This window comes from Euphorbia lathyris, chromosome 3, assembly GCF_963576675.1.
Source record: "Euphorbia lathyris chromosome 3, ddEupLath1.1, whole genome shotgun sequence".
Lineage (NCBI taxonomy): Eukaryota > Viridiplantae > Streptophyta > Magnoliopsida > Malpighiales > Euphorbiaceae > Euphorbia > Euphorbia lathyris.
Genome location: NC_088912.1, coordinates 11238775 through 11260986, shown reverse-complemented (window position 1 = coordinate 11260986; position 22212 = coordinate 11238775). Strand labels below are relative to the sequence as shown.

At 32.8% G+C, this 22212-nt stretch overlaps 1 pseudogene; it reads left to right on the top strand.

The window, feature by feature from the left end:
- Positions 1 to 400: 400 nt before the first annotated feature.
- Positions 401 to 22212, top strand: part of LOC136223991 (fatty acyl-CoA reductase 3-like) — a 40110-nt pseudogene continuing 18298 nt past the window's right edge.

Here is a 22212-nt window from a genome sequence, read left to right as displayed (position 1 = left end):
TCAAAACGAAAAATTTCAAGAATTAAAGTTCATTAAAATATCATTAACTTTTCGGATTTTTTTATTTTGAAGCCGTCAACGGTTTTTGAGATGTTGAGTGATCACGGGTGTTAAAAAGTGTAATGTTCAATGGCCATACTATATATTAAGAATTGAAGTTCAATGGTTACAATGTTAAATTGATAAAATTCAGTGGTCAGGAGTCTAATTTACCCTCTCAATATCGTAGCAAATCACAGATCCCAATGAAATTTTATGAAACTGTAGTATGAGGAGCCCTTTACCTACTATGCACACGAATTAAATTATGATGTCTTTTCAATTTTCATTCATTTATTGACACAAATGTTATAAATCAACTTGATTTTCACATGTTTAGCATCTCCAACTTCCGATTTGTTTTTGCAAAAATGGAGTTTGAAAACATTGTTCAGTTTCTTGAGAATAAGGCCATTTTAGTCACCGGAGTAACTGGTTTGCTTGCCAAAGGTACCATCTTTTTTTTTTCTCTTTCGAAAATGCATCTGTCGGTAAACTACTCAACCACGTATCATTGGAAATTTACGTCCGTTATAGGGAGCGGTAGAGTCGAAAACAAATAATCGGGGGTTAGGGTTGTAATCCAACCCAGCCGGGCTGAGTTTTGGCATGTTTATGCTTGGCTTCGTAAAAAAATGGACTCAGTTCGAGCTCAACATCATGTTCGAGTTGGGTTCTTAAAAAAAACTCAACCGAAAGTTTATTTTTTCACGAGTTTTGCTCGGTGAGGAGCTCGTTAATTCTGTTCATAAACTTTGCTCACGAACAGCTAATTAACTATGTTCATTTTAAAATTTACAAAACTAAAATTTCACATGAAACTATGTAAAACTACGTAGTTTTACATTTTCCCTTTTATAAAAATATTATTATTAGAAAAAAATTGAATCGAGCTTGCTCAAGAATCTGTTTACGAACATTATAATCAAACTTGCTCATGAACCTACAACCATGGCTATTTACGAGTTTTTGAGCTGAGTTTCATAAAACTATATAGTTTTACATTTTCCCTTTTATAAAAATATTATTATTAAAAAAAAAATTGAATCCAGCTTGCTCACAAATCTGTTTATCAACATTATAATCAAACTTGTTCATGAAGCTACAACTACGACTATTCACGAGTTTTTGAGGCGAGTTTTATAAAACTACATAGTTTTATATTTTCCCTTTTATAAAAAATACTATTATTAAAAAAATAATCAAATTGAGCTTGCTCACCAATCTCCATCAATATTATAATCAAGTTTGTTCGTGAATCTATAACCATGGCTATCCACAAGTTTTTTATGTGCTCAATCTCGGTTCATTTATAAATTTAGAGTCAATATTGTTCTCAAGCTCATCTAGTTTCTAAATCGAGTAGAACATGGTTGATATTTTATGGAACCGAGCGACTCGACTCATTTATAGTTTTATCGGGTTATAATTATTAATTGATTTTGTGTTTAATTATTAATGCAGTATTTATAGAAAAGATATTGAGAGTTCAACCAAATGTGAAGAAGCTTTATCTTCTTTTAAGAGCTTCAGGTGACATTTCTGCAACTCAACGTTTCCATAGTGAGGTAACAATTTTAATTTTTTAGGATTTTTTTGCCATATGTTTATTTTAAGAATAAGGTACCGATTTAGTTCGGAAGAGTGGATTTAGCATTCACGTGAAAAACAATGTAATTATAAACCTAATATTTACCGGACAGTATAATTTCAAATCGCATTAATGAAAAATATGAGTTTTTCTTTCATATGCAATTATACGTTCCGGTCTTCTTGCAACTTCCATCATTCTGGCCATCCAATCGGATATGAAATTGTATATCTTCTGTTAATAACAGGGATAAGGTACAAAAAATACATAATATTGACAGTTAAAACTAATTTTATTCATACTGTTTAAACAATTTTACCCTAATGTTAACAACCGTAACAGTCAAATTTAGTTTTAACATTATTGAAAAAGTTAAATTTTACTATCATGGTAAAAAATATTTGTTTATAATAATAATTTCAATTCAATTTGGGGTAAATTACACCCATGACCACTGAACTTTATCCATTTTAACATTGTGGTCACTATTTAATTTTTAACGGTATCATGCCCACTGAACTTTATAATTTTTAACACCGGTGACTACTCAACTTTAGCTATCTCCTCAAAATGACCGTTAACGATCTCAAAATGAAAATATTCAAGAATAAAAGTTGTCCTGAACGACATTTACTATGAAACCACATTTTTTTATTTTCCAAAATCAACTGTTTTGGAGCTTTCTCTCTCTAAAAGTTCACCATCTCTGCTAACCAAACAACATCTAAATGACCTCAAAACGAAAATTTTCTAGAATTAAAATTTCTTAGAATATCATTAACTCTTCGAATTTTTTATTTTGAGACCCTCAACGGTTGTTTTGAGGCGTTGAGTGACCACCGGTGTTAAAAAATGTAAAATTCAAGAATTGAAGTTCACTGACCATATGTGTAATTTACCCATTCAATTGGACTGCTTTTTAAGGAAGTCTCTCACTAATATTTCGAGGTTTATCATTTTTTATCTATATATGATGGATTCTATTAATTATATATAGGTAATGGAGAAGGAATTGTTTAGAGTGGTAAAGGAAAAATTGGGAGAAAAATTTAATTCTATTATCACCAAAAAGATTAAGGTTATTTGTGGTGATGTTGGTTATGAAGATTTGGGAATAAAAAACTCATCCTTGAAGGAAGAAATGAAGAATGAATTGGACTTTGTTCTTAATTTTGCTGCCACCACCAAATTTGATGAAAGGTAATTATAACTTATAATATTTTATGTGTTATTAGTGTTAATTACATATAGATGTCATATGATTTTGTCGATTTGTAGATGGGTATTTGTGGTATTTGTTTCGCAAATCCAATCATATGGTTTGCAAAATTTTACATTTGGTTCACTTTGTCAGAATTTGGCCGATAACTATCTCGAAATGAAAATTATCAAGAGTTAAATGATATTTTAAGAAACTTTAATTCTTCAGTATTTTAGGTTTGAGATCATTTAGGTATTGTTTTTCATGAGAGAGAAAGTTAATGTTTAGAGAGAGAAACTAAAAAAATGTTGATTTTGAAAACTTAAAAATTATGGTTCCATAGTAAATATGATACTAGACAATTTTAATTCTTGAAATTTTTTATTTTAAGGTCGTTATCGGTCAAATTTGGCAAAGTAAAGAAAAAACAATATTTTGCAACTACATGGTTGCGTTTGTAAAGAAAAATACAACAAGTATCCATCTGCAAATCCGTGTAACCACAAGACATCTACTTGTAATTAACCCTTAATTCTGATATATACTATTTTAGTAAAAAAACATATATTTTCTTTATAATTTACTATGTTCTCAGTTTAAGGTTTGTTTGATATTATTTAGGTGGATCATCTTTCGATTAAAGACGAGGATTCGAACTCGAGATCTTTAATTTAAGCGATTTAAGGTCTTTAACCACTCAAGCTAACATTAATTAACTTAGTAAAAAATAGCTAAATTTTACATTATTGATTTTTTAATATATTGATTTATCGAATATGAAACTAACTCATTGTAGATAGACCATTTATCATTTTATTTAGGCTTAAAACATCAGTTGCCCTGTGAATTTATCCAAAAAGCTTGATTGGCTCCTTGAACTTATATGACGTCTTATTAGCTCTATAAACTTGTTTAAACTGTCATGATTAAATTTATAAAAACTCTATAAAGATGTACGAAACATAAAGTTAATTTGTTTTAAACACTTAAAATCACATATTAAGCCTTTATTTTGTAAGTTTAGAATTTGTTTACTGGTTTAGACGAATTAAAATGTATATCACTTTAAACAAGTTCGGAAAGCAAATGAATCAATGCAAGTAAGTTCAATGGGCTAATAGGTCATTTTAAACAAATCTATGTAGTCAATAGGTTATTTTAAGCAAGTTTAGGGGGGCAAACAAGACACTTTATAACTTTAGGCCAATCAAGCTTTTTAGGCAATTTCAAGAGGCTCTTGATTTATTAAGCCTTTTATTTATAATTATTTATTAAAATAATTTTTATAAAAATATATTATTGATTATATATATATATATATATTCAATAATTTATAATTATAAATACCACATAAAATAAAATATTTTATTATATAAAAAATGGATTCACTATTATTTAAATTAAAATATTATATTATTTTAATTTTAATTACATATTTTTATTTAAAACACTTAATGTGATATTATTACTAATGTTACTTGTCATACTTGCATTAATATAATAAAAAATTCATATAAAACTCAATTAAAGAACATCTAAATAAATTAATAGGTTAATATATATATGTCCATATATTTGTCTGTTTTACAACAATTGCCTTTATATCAAATAAACAATCAAATATACATTCTTAATTGTTAAGAACAGACAAATATATCCATATTTGAACATTAGCTTATTTCGTATAACTCTATTAGTCTAGTCATCACACCACTACGGCACAATTAATAATAGGGGTGATTAAATTAGTAAATCTATAATTTTAATAGGGAATCTTTTTTATCAGTAATTCTGTCGGTATGATCCTTTTTAACGACAAATTTGGAGAAATTGGCACATAAAATTCAATAGTATAAAATTTCATCTCCAAAATATATGACGGACATTTTTTAGTTCAGGTGGCAGGTGAGGTGGAGGTGTTTATTTGATATAGGGACATGTATGCTAAAACGCATATATGTGTATTAACCTAAATTAATTAATGGTAGAAGGATAAACTTATCATTTATATAAAATTTATAGATGGAAATTCTAAATAGTTAGTTTTGTCGATATATTAATAGACTTTATATTGTGTTTTTTTAAAATAAATGGACTAACTCAGAGATTAATAAATTATTTACCCAAATGATTTCAAACATTTATAAGTAGAAAAATGAAGTAATTTTTGTAAGAAAAAAAATGATTTACATTGTCAGTAAAATAAAGAATTTGATTAATACAATTTGTGCAAAACATATTTTGCCCTCATGGTAGAAATTTGCAATATTTTAAAAACCTAACTGGATTGGTAGGTTTGACCGGTTGGATCACGAACTGTTATGAATCCAGTCCAATTATAAGTGCTACGGTTTATTCATATTAAATCGGATTGAACCAGATCAAACTGGGAACTGATTAAACCGATTGATACTAGTTTTTTGAGAAAAAAAAATTAAAAAAGGAAAAAATTAAGACTGTTTTGATGATAAAAAAAATTAAATGTTAAATCCTAAATTATAAATAGGAATAATTTGAATTAATTAACTTCAATTTTAATATTTATGTTGTGTTAAATTAAGAATTTGTTTTTGGATTTGTAATTTTTTTATATTATGTTTAACTAAATGAGATTTTATTATATATATTATAATTTATATATAATATATTTATGACAGTATCGGGTTGAATCATTTTGGTTCAATCAGTTGAACAATCATCACACTGGTTCGATATCCAGTCCCATTTCTAAAGCATTGGAAATTTGGGCTCAAATTTACATATATAACAAAAGAAAAGAAAACTAGCAACAAATTTCTTGAAAATAGATAGGTTAATGGTTCGAACTAAGTTGAATTGGGCTCAGACCAGTTCAACGAGCTTTTAAATGCTCAGGTTAATTCTAGTGCAGCTCACTCTGCTCTTAACCAGGGTCGTCTTAAACTTTTTGGGGCCCCTGTACTAAATTTTCTTAAACCCTTACTAATTAATAGAATTTTGTATTAAGGTTGTAAATTTTGAATGGTTGAATATCTAAATCACATACGCACTCAATGTAATGAAAAAGTGTAAATAAATCTTATTACATTATATTATTATTTTATTATTTTAAGCTAATATCTATATTCGACTAAGCACATCTTAAATTTTAGGGCCCTTATAATTTTGAGGTCCTGTGCGTTAGCACTCCTTGCACGCCCTCATCTACTCCCCTGCTCTTAACTTAGGCGTGTTCATGCTTAAAATCAAATCACAAACTCAACCCGAATAAGACAACCTAAAAATAATATATATATATATATATATATATATATATATATATATATATATATATATATATATATATTTATATATATATATTTACCTATAAAGATTAAAATTATACTTAAAATAAATATTTAATATATAAATAAATAAATTTAATAATTAATATTGATAACACGAGACGCGCTGGACAAGACCGGTTCATCATATTCTTAATCCAAGTTCACCCACAGGCCAAATAATAAAATCGAACTTTAATATTAGTTTTTATTGTCGAAGTCTAACCCGTTGTACATGAACCTGGGTGGGACGGATAGATACCTGGATTGATGAACAGATCTACTTGAAAAAAGGAGTAAAAATCAACCATTTAAATTTATATGCAGGTACGATGTTGCATTTGGTACCAATACAATGGGAGCTAAGAATGTTACGTGCTTTGCTAAAACTTGCCCTAAATTAAAGTTGCTTGTCCACTTATCTACAGGTTAGTTAGTGTAATTATTTTAATTTTCTTGCAACATTTTCTTTTCCATTAATCAAATGATGAATTTTGTTATTCTAGACTTATTAAATCTAAATCTTAGAATGCTTTGAATCTTCATTGAAAGATTTTAATAAAAGTCAAAACTAACGGTGAATATCCAAATTCATTTGATAATTTAGGGTCTAAGTGAACATTAATGCTTGTTACTAATACTGATGCAGATCGGGTAACAGTGATAATTTTCAATCGTAAATTATCCAAGATATTTTCAAGCTAAATTTGAAGGAGTCGTGAAACCCCCAAGATTCATGAGCTAAACCCGTAGGAATTAGAAGTCCCCATTGTTAAGAGGGATGAACCCTAAAACAACTCTCAAAGAGAATTAATATTTGATTGATAAAAGTTGGTTCATTTCAAAGAAAGAGGTAAATTTATATCATCCTCTAACCTAACGACAAAATTACATAAAAGCCAAAATATACAAATAGTTAAAGAGATATGGTTAAGGTGTAGCATAGGGATAAAGGTAAAGGGTGAAAGCTTGCAACAAGATGATGGCATGGGTGACAAACTTGTAACTAAGAGAAGTTGATGTCAGACTAGTCTCCTTGTCAAATGAAGTAATCCCGTACGGCGGTGGCTTGCATGACATGCCAAGTGAGTGACACACCATATGTTTCAGGAGCTTTGCCAACCAAATGATACGTCATGTATCCCTTAGATATTTCCTTGTGGTTCTTTTTTCACTTCCTCCTTCTTTCCTCCTACTCGTTCGCCATGAGGCTTATGTGACCCACTAGCTTATGTGATCCACCATTTGGGTACTTCCCCAGCCTTGACTTGAACTTCTCAAAGAGATGCCGCTTGACTTATCATTTCTTTCCCTAGGTGTGTTGCCCTTTGGCTCGACTTCTCTCACTACCCATCTCCACACATTTAGTCGACTGGATGCCTTCATCATACACTCCATCTTGAAAAGAACTTGACCTCAAGTTACTTGTTGCGTATGGAAGAACTCGTTGATCTTGAACAGACTCAAAGCTTTCAAATCGAACCAAAGTGTTGTTCGAAATGAATTCATAAAGCCCATTCCGCAGCTTCTAGATTCACATCCTTCATACAAGCTTTATCCCATTTTTTCGACTTGGGACTCTCCCCATGTCTCATCCTTCTTGAAATTCGTCATCCGCTTTCTACCAGCATCAAATGGAATATCCCAGTGAAGTTTATCGACCACTTCATAGTGATCTCATGAACACTTGTATAAGCTCATTCCTTGTCTTGAGTTAATGACCTTGGGAATTCTAGTTGCCTCTTCACTAACTTGGACATTATCCCGCAACTCTTGAAACTTTCCCATCTCTTCTGTATCACCTGGGATGCCATTCCCATTCAGCAAAATACTCCACAAAGCTCATATTCTTCACTATAAGGTTACATCTCATAGATTCCTCATAGGGGTGATGCTCCCTCAACAAACACCACATATATCCCAAGTCATACATTTCAACAAAGTACAAAACAATAAGTTCAGACTTTACCAAGTGGGAGATTTGATCCATTCGTATTATACCGTGTTAGGAGTCTCGGGTCTTCCTAGAGGCCTCACAATGTACCTTTCATTCTTCTTTCTAGAGCTCAAGCTATCATGGAGAAGACTTGGTACGCGATCCTCGAGATCAGATGCAATATCACATGGTATTTTCCCCAAGGGTGCAAGCCCTTGAAGTTTCTCTTGTGAAGTGGCATCCTTGACATATTCGAACATTGGTTCAACTTCCCTTGAATTAATCTCCACCATTTTGCCTATGCATTCATTCAAAATTAACTCCTGAGTTGAACAGGCACTCAACGTAGCCTTCCCTTTCTGAATAGAAGAACTTTTCCAATGCGTAAGGTTGTACTAGATGTTGTCTTGGCAGATGGTGTAAATGTTACTTCTTCCCACATGTGAGGCACCACAATCAAATTGCCATGGTCTCCCTAGGAGCAAGTGGCAAGCATCAATCTTTATAACATCACACATAGCTTCATCTCGATCCACCAATATCTCTCCCATCACATATCCACCAATATCTCTCCCATCACATAGCCATCGACCTCCACACATAAGGAAGCCCAAAGTCACTCTCCCCTTCTTCAAGATAAATACTCTCACTTCCCTCAAACATACAAATGAAGTTATGCCTAATGGGAATTTTATCAAACACATGGGGAACACCCTTTCTAACATGAGCTTTCTCAATATTACCACACACAAAATCAACCTCCCAATATTCTCACATACGAGCCCTCCTTCCTCCTCATCCATACATGAATTCAAACTCACATTTACAATTTCATTATCAACAAACTCACAATGAGAATCTAAACCACCATCAACATCAGAAACATTCAACTTCTCACTAGTAATTTGATTATCCATAACTTCAACATGAGAAATTGAAAAGTTAGGATTTACCTCTTGAATGTGTAGTGGAGGAAAGATGGGTGATGAATCTCTAGGAGACAATATTGGGTCTTTTTCATTTATTCGTTACTAACCCCCAAGGCATTTTGAATATCTACCTTGAGACTCTCCCAAAATGCTCTCGTCTTTCTCATTTCCTCAACAAATGCCTAATTTTGCTCACTCATTTCGGCTCTCCAATCATCGAGTTTCTTATCAGTGGCTTCCATTGTTAAAAGAAGTTTTGGGTTAGGAAACGATTGGCTCTAATACTAACTAATCGTAAATTATCAAAGATATTTTCAAGCTAAACTTGAAGGAGCCATAAAACCCCCAAGATATATAAGCTAAACCCGTAGGAATTAGAAAACCCCATTTATTAAGAGGGATGAACCCTAAAACAACTCTCAAAGAGAAATTAATATTTGATTCATAAAATTTGGTTCATTACAAAGAAAGAGATGAATTTATATCATCCTCTAAACCTATTGACAAAATTACATGAAAGCCAAAATATACAAATACTTAAACATATAAGGTTAAGGGGTAGCATGTGGATAAGGGTAAAGGGTGCAAGGTTGTAATAAGTTGATGGCATGGGTGACAAACTTGTAATTAAGAGAAGCTGGTGTCAGACTAGTCTCCTTAGCGAATGAAGTAATATCATATGACGGTGGCTTGCATGACATGCCAAGTGAGTGACACACCGTACATTTCAGGAACTTTGCCAAGTGAATGATATGTCGTGTATCCCTTAGATATTGTCGTGTGGTTCTTTTTTCACTTCCTCCTTCCTTCCTCCTCCTCATTCGCCATGTGGCTTATGTGACCCGTTGGTTTATGTGATCCACCATTTGGGTACTTCCCCAGCCTTAACTTGGACTTCTCAAGGAGATGCCCCTTAACTTGTCATTTCTTTCCCTAGGTGTGTTTCCCTTTGGCTCAACTTCTCTCACTATCCGTTTCGACACATTTAGTCCACTGGATGCCCTTATCAAATATGATAACGCTTGAACTTTGTAATAGACATAAATGTTTTTAAACTTTAACATATGCTTATATAAAAGTTCAAATAATTATTAATCCATGTAAATATTGGTTGATCAAGTCAAATGTTGATAAATCACACTTGTTAGAAGGTCATCTTTGTCTAAATGATCAATGATTGACGTATATAATGGTTGATTAATGAGATATATTTAAAGTTTAGGAGACAAATAAGATAATCTGGATAAGTAAAGGACCCTCAATTAAGGGGTGTTCACCCAGAGTCCCTCAATTAAGGGTGCCCAAATTCTTACAAAATATAAAAATAAGGATAAGGTCCAAATTTACCGCTATTGTTTTTGAAGAAATGTAAATTCACCTCTAACGTATACAATGTTAGAAAACTTTCTCTATTATTCCTAAGTAGGATCAATTTTACCCCTATCAGATAGAAAATTTGAATAAACTAGTTTATATCTCAATTTAACTCACTATTTAATTGTTGCATCAAAACATCTAAGCATCAATTATGTCTAAAATGTCTACTATGTTGCAAACAGTTGCAAAACAAAAAAAAACCCTCAAAATGTCAGAATTTACATTTGTGATGTATAAATTAAGCACAACAAATTGCATAAAATATTTATTACATTATTAACACAGTTATAAACAACTTGACAAAATGCACGAAACTGCTTCAATTGATCGATAAACTTATTTGGAAAGCCTAATGTGACAGTCAAATAATAGTCAAACTAGTCACTTCAAATTTTCTGTCAGGTGGGGATAAAGCCTGCTTGGAAACCATAAAGAGCAAAATTTTACCATTTCATACATTAAGAGTGAAAATAGGGAAAATTTATACTTTATTCCAAAAATTTGATTTACTGATTTTGAAGGTAGCGTGTAAAATTTTGCTTTCACTTCGTCTCCTCCACTCTAAGATTTAAAGTAACTGGTAAAAGAAATGCTTAGAATTCATATTTTTTCTTTTTTGAATTTCATATTTATTCTCTTTAATTGTTTAAAATTTGAGAATGTATGTATAAAAGGGTTCAAACTTATTATTTCGCTCGGGCTTGTAAAAGATCAGGATCGGGGCTAATGTATTCAGTATATAATTATATATTAAGCCTTATTTTTATGTATTGTCATTCAATAATTAATATGTGTATTTTTCAGCATATGTTTGTGGAGAAAGATCAGGATCAATTCAAGAAAGTCCTTACAACTTGAACGAGTCACATAATGGTATTTATGGATTAGACATTAATGAAGAAAAGGACCTAATTGATAAGAAAGTTGAAGAACTAAGGGCTCAAAAAGTTACTGAAGCAGAGATTAGACATGCTATGAAAGAATTGGGAATGAAAAGGTAATAAAAACAACACTATTTCAAGATGTTTTTAATTTCCTTTAGATTTACGGACCACAATGCGTGTAAGTGGGTCGTGTGTGTATCCTGTCGATTATTAGATTGTTGTTCAATGGTAAACCCAAAACAAATTCAAAAATTTCATAATATAATCAAGTAAGGCCCTATTGTTTTTTGACTGAACTGAATGCTACTGAACTAAACGGAATTGAATGCTACTGATCTGAACTTCACAATAATGATAATATTAGACTTTAAAAATAGCAATAACTAAAATAAATAAGCTTATAATAATAATAATAATAATAATAATAATAATAATGGTTCTAATAATAATAAATAATGATAAATTTTATATATAAATAATTATAATTATAATAAATAATGATAAATTACTGAACTGAACTGAATGCTACTGAATTGGACTAAAATTAAGTGAAAAGGAACAGGACCTAAATCTAAAAAGGTAAGTGTCGTGTTCGCGAATTACGTACAATTTTACTGTTTATATTAAGAGTGACATGTATATATAATATCAAAGGATATAGTAATAATTTAAGATATTTAAGTCAATACTTGGATTGGTAGATTAACCTTTTTTAACCCATGGATGGAACTAGAGAGGATCTTGAAGAGTCTGTCGACCCATCATTTCGGGTAGATTAACAAAAAAATTTAAGTTTACCGATGAAAACATTGGTTGTTAAACATAAATCTTCATCAATAATTTTATTATTTTCAAGATTTGTTCAAATTAGATATTACAACAGAATTCACGACGAATTTTATGTTGTTTCTTATTCCAAAAAATGTTTGTTTCTTATGAAAATTTTGTACTTTGACCACCGAATATTTGGTTACAGTTCTGTCACTGAATTCACTCAAAATTTTAATCCAAAACCTATTTAACAAACAATTAATCTATGTATTTTGTATTTGCTTCATGTTGCATTTGCAAGTCACGTGTATAACTTTGCTACCTCTATCAAAGATGGCATATAAAAAATGGAAAGTCCATGATCATAGGCTACATATGTCATGAAACGATTTGACCCAAAAGTTTAAACTTAAAGAGTTAAGCTCCAATAATAGTTTTTATCATAATCGCTAACACATCTTTGCACGTGAATGTCCACTAGGTTTGAAGTGTGTATAACTCATGCTCATCCTACCCAATAATAGCTTTTATAATTATTCCTCACACACGCTAACGTGACTGCTCCTAAGCTTGAAGCGTGTACAACACAAGCTCATCTTACTATATGTTGGAATTCTATCAATAAATTGTGTTACCATGATTTGAACTCTTGACCACTTGATCTAAAAGACTGATACAATGAAAACAAAGGTTTAACTCACTTCAAAATATACCTCTCAAGATAAGAGAATGCATCGTATATATAAAGAGTGGTATAATGACGCAATTAAGCAATGTGAGATGTGAGGGGATTTGTTATTTTAACACATCCCCTCTCGCCAGAATCATTTGGACAATGAAACAAATCTTAACGGGTGACCTAACATTGTATAAGAGGATCTGATATCATATCAAGAAACTATTTGACCCAAAAATTTAAACTAATAGGTAAGATCCGATAATAATTTTTATTATCATTCCTCACAACGTGTACTTTTACTATTTATGTTAAGCATAACATGGTAATAGTTTTAAATTTCTGACGCGGACATCTCCTCTAAGATCTCGAGCCAAGGCGAAGGAAGGCCTCACACAGTGTGTTCCCTCAGCCACATGTCATGTGAGATGGAATGCAAAGGAAAAAGTGTGAAGGAAACAACCCACACGATGTGTCACCAGGGACACACACCGTGTGGCACTGCTGCCGAGTCCTTAAAGTGGAAAGCCTTAATTCACACGACATGTGCCTTTTGGCACACGACGTGTGAACTTGGCAAGAGGGACGAGTGATCAAGTCTTCATCAAGGTGGATGAGGGAGAACTCAGGGCCACAAAACGTGTCACCCATCAACACATCATGTGGGGTGACTTTTCCAGCAAGAGTAGCTAGGGGACAAGAGCTGCCAGAATTCTAATTCAGCTGCTAGAATTCTGATCCTTTGGAATTACTGATTATGCCACTCCATATTTTACTATTTTTCCACTTAGGCTTATTTCCCTAAATTTTGGCACCCATTTCCCATCCTACCACTATCCTTTCCTTATTGTTTTGTAACCCTATCTAAGGTGCTTTAATCTTAAAAATTATTAATTGGGAGAGCTATTTAAGCCTCCTTGTTTGTAAGGTTGAGCAACTTTTTATGAAATCAATTATTAAAATCCTCCATTAGAGCAGGGTGGAAATGTATCTTTGGGATTAACTCCTTCAAGTTAAGCTTGAGAAAAAATTCTTTAGTTGATTTAAGATTAAAATCAACACATTCGAGAGTAATCTGTATCAGTTGGTATCCAAGCCGAATCATTTTCCTTCCTGGAGACTTTTTTTTGGCAATGGTTCAAGCCGACTACCCAAAAAGATAATGGAATCCATTGATAAGAGATTTGAAGAAATGGAAGCTTGTATGAAAGGGTTTAGAGAAGCTCTTATGGAGCAAAACAAAAAGCATAAAACGAGAATAAAGGAGTTAGTCGCCTCCTTTGAGGATTTCAAGCTTGAGATGCGGAACACCCGTCCACCACCCACCGAAGGTCTTCACCGGAGGCAAGAGGAGGCTATTAGACCCTAACCCCAAAGGCAACCTACACCCCCACCTTCTCCACCCCAAAGGCGGAATGTTCTTTAACCACAAATGGCCCATATGGCTCCCGAGGTAAGACGTCCTAATCACATTATTATTCACAATTCCGATAGTGAGTGATGGAGATGCATTTGATGAGTTTGAGCATGATAAAATTGGTAGAAATTTTGGTTGGTCATGGAAATCTGAATTATGTTTGGGGAAACACATATGTGGAGAATATGCATGTTAGGGATGGGTACGCTGGTAATTATGATCAGGATGATGCCTTTAAGTTGAAGATAGACTTGCCTTCATTTGGGGGTAAGCTTGATATTTAGGGATTCTTTGATTGGTTATCAGAAGTTGAGCGGTTTTTCGAGTATGCAAGAATATCGGATAGAGAAAGGTCTGTTTGGTTGCATATCAATTGAAAGGTGGGGCACCAGTTTGGTAGGACCACGTTAGTGAAGAGAGAAGAAGAGGATGTAGGGATCCGATAAGGTCTTGGTTATGGATGAAAGCAATGTAAAGGGAGAGGTTTCTACCATCTGACTACGAGCAATACATTTACAGTTCTTACCGTGGATGTTCTTAAGGGAGTAAGAGCGTCCACCAATACACCTCAGAAGTCTTAAGGCTTTTGACAATGGCAAACTTGTCAGACACCGAAAGCCAAAAGACCTCATGGTATCTTGAAGGTTTGGGGTACAATATACAAGACATAATTGGTACACAAATGGTCATTGGGTACAAGATGCTTGAAACTTGGCATTGAAGGCGGAATCCTAATTGAGTATAAGAAGTCGAGAGAACTTTATGAGGATGGGTGAAGCTGGTAAGACTTCCACTTGGTACACTTAGAGTCAATAGATAATGGGAAGCAAATTGCAAGTACTAGTGGGACCAATGGGTCTAATACTAGGAGGATGCTTGTTGGGAATGGAAAGCAAGTAAGGGGCATTCCATCTCCACTTCGGAACAATAATTCGTATGTCAAATCGGCACCTTTCAAATGCATTTGGTGCAACCAGCCAGACCATATGGGGAGTGTACCAAGAACGGTCTCGATATGTGGAGCCAAGAGGGGGATTGTCAAAAAAACCCGGAATCAGTTAACTCCAAGCCATGGTGGGATTGTGGAGGACTTCAAAGTACAATGCATCCCCTATAGGCGCATGGTACCAGCCTTGAACAATGACGAAGAGCCTAGGTGGAGAAATGAGCATGAAGTTTCCATTATTCGAGTCAGTGAGATATTGTATTCGGTATTCACCTTGAGCCATGATAAGTTGTTGGTGGTCGGAAGTAGTTCTATTGAGCTTAAGGATGGAAAGGGAGTTCTTGGCCTTACGAAGCATATATCACATGTTGAGGAGCGCATTAATTCTTATCCTATGATAGACTTGGGGGACCAGATCTTTTCAAGAAGGGGAGAATGATGCAGACATCTTCTCTAAGAATTTGATCTAAGGTGAAGGAAGGCCTCACATGGCGTGTGCCCATAGCCACATGTCATGTTATATGAGAGGAGAAGAATCAAGTGTCACACCCGACCCTAGACGACCTCAATCGGCATCGAGCGTGAAATAGATAGATCACTTTCAACACTTACTGGTCTCCAAATTATCCAAATATCATAAATATCACACTTTTCAAGAATTTCTCTTAGATATAATATTATAAAATAAATTCATATTTCCACTACATTCAAGTCCTAAAATATTACCCAATACAATCAAATCTGCAAATGAGAGGCAAATGTCCTAACTAAGGACAAAATCGATGACTTGACACTTCAACCTTGTCTATCAACCAGTAATTTCTCCTATACCTTGCTCTTTCTCACCTAAGACATTAAAACATTTAAAAATGTGAGACAAAAATCTCAGTAAGCAATTATCAACTACATAAAGTACTTATACTCAAAATAACTATATATATATTTTAATTTTCAAAATGCATCATATAAAATTCATATTTTTGAAAATGAACTTTTTATGGATTAATCATAATAGAATACTCAAATGATACTTTTAAACAAATTTGCAACTTAAAACATCAAGTTTGCTATCAACATTATTTCTCAAAATATCACACATAGTCAAAACGTAATCACTGTATTAAAATACTTAATATCAAAACTCATGTTCAAATAACCGTATATATTTATTTGTTTAAAATCTCAACTATACAAAATAAATAGGTTCGCAATTAACCATTTATTCAAATCAACCGTAAATCAGTAAATACTTCATAAATCGTATTTAGATAAATACTTCATAAACCGTATTTCGATAAATATTTCATAAACTCTATTTCGATAAATACTTTATAAACTGTATCTCAATAAATACTTCATCAACTGTATCTTAATAAAATACTTCATAAACTATATCTCAATAAATACTTCATAAATTGTATCTCAATAAAATACTTCAAAAATTGTATCTCAATAAATACTTCATCAATTGTATATCATTAAATACTTTATAGACCGTATCCATCCGAGAGATAATCCCCTTATGTATCAATCCCAACAATATAATAGAATCGAGATATCTCATAATTTTGCCTGACCCACATGGTCTTACTCAACACTTCTTTGCCATACCTGATAGGTCTTTCAACTGTGTACACAAGCCGTATTTCTCAATAAATACGGACTTTAATAAAAACCACCTATCCGGATTACTCTTTATGGATACTAAAAATATTATAATTTCATAATATAATTTAAAATCAGAAATATATATATGTAAACATATATATATATAACTCATAAATCAACATCATAAAGTTTTCTCATTATCTTTACTCAATCAATTTCCAAAATATTAAATCATACTTCATTATTAAACTAAAATCACCAATAAATAATTTATTGATATACTTATCAATAATAACTTCAATTTCTTAAAAATAAACACATAAATCATCATATATATACTTTATTTCAATAAATCATAAATTCATCAAAATTGCAACTTTAACAATCTTTAATTAAAACTAAAATTTAGTTTGAGAAATAAATTTATAGAAAATCACTTAATGTATATACATATACATTTGTTCATAAACCAATTATCAATAAAGTTTCTCAATACACTTTCCTTTAAATCTATTCTTCAAATTATCAAATCTTACACAAATATTAATCAAATATATTAAGGTCATCAAAACAAAACCCAAATCATGTACATATAAATATATATTATAGGTTGAAATTGGCATGCAAATACATATATAATTACTTGAACTTAACTTTAAACTAATTAAGTTTACATGCAAAGATATATATGTATACATTCTTAAACATAGTTTAAAATCATATTAAAACTAAATCATAAAAACCTCATTTAAGCAAATGCATGGTAAAAACTCCCCAAAAATATCAATCTCTGAAAAACATAGAGTGTTATATACATATATATACATAAAAACTCAAAAGAGTAGTTGATAGTTACTTACTTTTGCAAAGAAAAGAAGAACAACACACTAAGAACTCATTTTCTTGCTTAGAATCTGCCTAGCTCGAATCAAATCTAGAGAGCTCCAAATCAAAATCTCACTGTCCATAATGTGTATTAGGATGTCTAGAACCTACTGTAAAAAAATCAGCTCAATCGGACCACGCAAACTCCGGATATCTTAAGATCACTGAAACTGGGTAATTTGGGATGTAGAAGGAGAAAGGAGAGGGAGATGGAATTGGTAATGAAGATCAAATGACATAGGAATGTGCATTGTTATTGGTATGCATGAAAATAACATATGGGAATGTGATATTTAGCTTCCCAATAAGGGGAAATTTCCCTTTTGGTCCCTCTAAACTTTAACTTCTTTTAAAACTTACCTTAAACTTTTAATTTTACACTTAAAGCATGAAATTGACCTCCAAACTATATCTATAATACCTAATTAACTCTTCAATCAATAAATAAATATAATTTAACATAATATTAAGGTATAATAACTAAAATTAGGGACACAGATGTGACATGAAGTGTGGGAATTTCATCCCACATGGCGTGTCGCTAGGGGCACACGTCGTGTGGTCTACTAGATGAGCCGCTGGAACTTTTCATTTTAGTTCGCACGACATGTGAATATCGCCACACGATATGTGATCTTCGTTGCAGGGACGAGTGGCTGAGGCGTGGGAGAGCTAGGCTGGCAGAGACATAAGGCCACGCGTCGTGTGACACCCCCACATATCATGTGGAGTGGCCTTTTCATCAATATGGACAAGGAGACAAAACTGCCAGTTTTACTGTTCACTTCTTTAATTTATTGTTTTGCCATTGTCTGTAGTTACTGTCTTGCCATTTAGGGATAATATCCTAAATGCCATTTAACCACTTATCTCATACTACCCATATCCTTTACTTTATGATTGTTAACCCTAGCTAGGTTATTTTAGTCTTTTACATATTATTTGGGAGAGCTATTTAAGCCTCTTTGTTTTTAAGGATGGGGAACTTTTTTATGAAATCAATTATCAAAAGCCTCCATTGGAACAAGGTTGAAAGCCTTCTTTGAGATTAACTCCTTCAAATTTTAGCTTGAGAAGAAACTCTTTAGTTGATTTAAGATCAAACTCAACTAGTTCAACATTAATCTCAACATTAATCTGTATCATTATTGGATTGTTCAATAAGTAAATTTGAAACCAACTCAACAAATTCATAGCATAATCAAGTCAATCCAATTAATAGGGTATGTGTCGTGTTCACAAATTACATAGAATTTTCCTATCTTTATTAAGGGTGGCCTATATATATATATATATATATATATAAGGGTAAATAATTTATTGGTCCCCTAGTTTTTACCTAACATACTGTTTAGTCCCCCTATTTTGAAAAACACATTTTAAGGTCCTTATCTTTTACAAATATTAATTGTATGGTCCTTTTATCTATTTTTTTAGATTTTTAGCCGAACATATCTTAGCTTTTAGGACAACCACGGTACAATACAAATTGATCAGGTTACTCTGTTATTTTATATATGTCTGTTTATGCTAAAATATAACGGTTACAAGTCTAAAAAAAACTAGACAAAATGACCAAAGGGTTAATATTGGTAAAAGCTAGGGACCTTATAATGTGTTTTTCAAAATAGTGGGACTAAATAGTGTGTTAGGTAAAAAGTAGGGGACTAATAAATTATTTACCCTATATATAATATGAGAAGAGTTAATGATGTAGGGTGAAATCGACTGAGGATTTTAATCGTAAATCCACAAAGAATTCAATCTTCTCAAGCTAAACTTGAAGGTTGAGTTAACCCAATGGATATGAAATCCAAGCTCTCAAAGGAGGCTATAAGTTTAATTCATCAAAAAGTTGAGAACATTACAAAACATGGGGGTTTAAATACTCTCCCACAAAACAAAGCAAAAGACCCAAAACCCTATGAATAGGGTTTTGGTTAACACATGGCCATAAGGGTATAATAAGGAAGGGGAAGTTTAGTAATTAAGTCACAATGGAAAAACAGTAAATAGAGTGTCACAGAAATGGTCCCCTCAAGGTGAGAACTTGGAGGGGAAGTATTCTCCAGGTCAAAACACGCCCCGCGTCTCGGGGTTACGCCCCACGTAGATGTGCTCCTGAACTTGAGGAGGCTGGCTCGAGCTCAGTACGCGAGGCGTCCTGCAGATTACGCCCCGCGTCATGGGGCTCCTGAACTTGGTGGATCTCCGGACTGGAACCTACGCGAGGCGCCCAAGGGTTGCGCCCCGCGTGTTTGATCTCCTGGACGTTTTCTTGCTTGATGTGGTTCACTACGCCCCGCGTGGTGAGGGATTCGTCCCGCGTCACTAACTGGTATGGCTTTTCATCCAAGACCACCATTCCCACGCCTTGCGCTCGGTTGGGTACGCCCCGCGTGCCCTCTGGCTTGGGTTGTTCCTTGCTCTCCTTGAGTGGGTTCTCCCGGGTGGCTCCTCGTTGTTCCGGACTCGGGTCTAGTGATAAGATGTCCTCATCAGTTAAGCTCCAATAATAGTTTTTATTATAGTCTCTGACACATCTTTGCACGTAAATACCCACTGGATTTGAAGTGTTTATAACACATGCTCATCCTACCATGTATTAAAATTCCTCTAATAAATGAAGTTGTCAGGACTCTAGTACACATCAAGAAATAATTTAACTCAAAAGCTTAAGACGATAGGCAATACCAAATAATATGTTTTATAATTATTCGTGACACACCTCCGAACATGAATGCTCCTATGTTACAATAGAAGTTCATCTTGTTATATGTTGGAATTCCATCAATAAATGGAGTTATCGGGATTGCAACTTTTGACCATTTGGTCAAAGAGGCTCTGATACAATGAAAACAAGGGTTTAACTCACTTCAAAAGTTACCTCTCAAAATAAGAGAGATACCTCATATATATATATATATATATATATATATATATATGAAGTCATATAACGGCGTTATTAAGCAATGTGAGATGTGAGGGGATTTGTTATTTTAACACAACCCTTCACATTTGAATCACTTGGACAATGAAATAAATATTAACGGGTGACTCAACATTGCATAAGAGGATTTGATATCATGTTAAGAAACTATTTGACCTAAAAGTTTAAACTTATAAGTATATAAGATCAATGTAAGTTTCGAAACAACTTAACCTATATATCAATTTAATAAAATACGAATATATTAAATTCGTATTAATTTCGTGTCGTGTTGATGAACCATTTATATAGTTGTTATTCCTATTTAGTTTCTTATTAAATCAATATCTTTTTCTTTGGTTTCACGTTATTAACAGGGCAGAAAAATATGGATGGCCAAACACTTACTCATTTACTAAAGCTATGGGAGAAATGAGTATTCAACGTTTGAAAGAAAATCTGAATGTTATCATCATTCGTCCCACCATTATTTCTAGTACTTACAAAAACCTTTTCCGGGTTGGATTGAGGGTTTGAGGTGAGTAACATATTTTTAAGTTATGATATTTTTTTCACAGTAATATTTTTTTTTGTAAGAAATTTTCTTTAAGTAAGATTTGGTTAAAAAAATTCGGGCTAAATGTTTTTGTCTTGGTTGTCAGAATACATATGAAACAAGTATTTTAAACACCAGTTTTGGAAGAGAAAACATAACGGTTAAATCATTGGATTCAGTTAAGATATTCTTGCAACTAAGAAACTTATGGAAACTATTTAATCTATAAACACTAGAGTTTCGAATATCAGTGTCATATGTCTCATATTGATCGCTTAACTAGATGATATAATAACCTAATTTTGTAATTTTAAAACTGATGTTTGAATACTAATTTTATATGCCTTTTGACGATCCAAACTTGAACATTATAGAATAAATGAACTTTATTTAAGGATTTTTTTCTCAGAAACAATATTATTCCATGAAAAAATCCAAACTTATATGATTTCTTATTAATAGCTTTTTAAAGGAAAAAATTGTATATTGTTGGATCAAATAAATAAACTTTCATAGGTATAGAGGAAGAGTATAATTGCTGGAAGAAAATTCTCTTGCCTTACTACTTGTATTGATAGGTATTTATAGATTACATACACGAGTCTTAGTAAACAACATTAACTCTCTATAAATACAGATACAGATACAGAAATGACTCTTGGACAATACACTGAACCAAATGAGGAGATTTTTGGAGGAGAAACGGTTGTTTTGCCTAATGTTTTTTATTTCTTTTCCAAAAAGATTTGCACCTTGGTTGATAGCTTCGTGGAGGATCCATTGGCTAGGGCTATTTAGAAGAAAGAGGTCCATCTCTTAGCCTGGTGTAAGCCTAGTGAAGGTGTGGTTAAGCTAAACACTGATGGCTCTTGTCTAAAGGACGAGAGAATTGCCGCGGGAGGGGTTCTGAGAGATGATGGTGGTGGTTGGGTTTCTGGTTTCTCTCAGAATTTGGGCATGGGATCGTCCTTTTCTGCAGAGCTTTGGGGGAGTTTTTCTGGCCTTAGGCTAGCAAAAAATATGGGGGTGAAAAAGCTTCTGGTGGAGTCTGATAACCTTGAAGCGGTCAAAATGATATTGGAGAACAATGCTATTTGCTTGAATAGCCAAAATTTAATCAAAGGTATTAGAAGGATTGGCTCCTCCTTTGATTTTCTTAGCTACG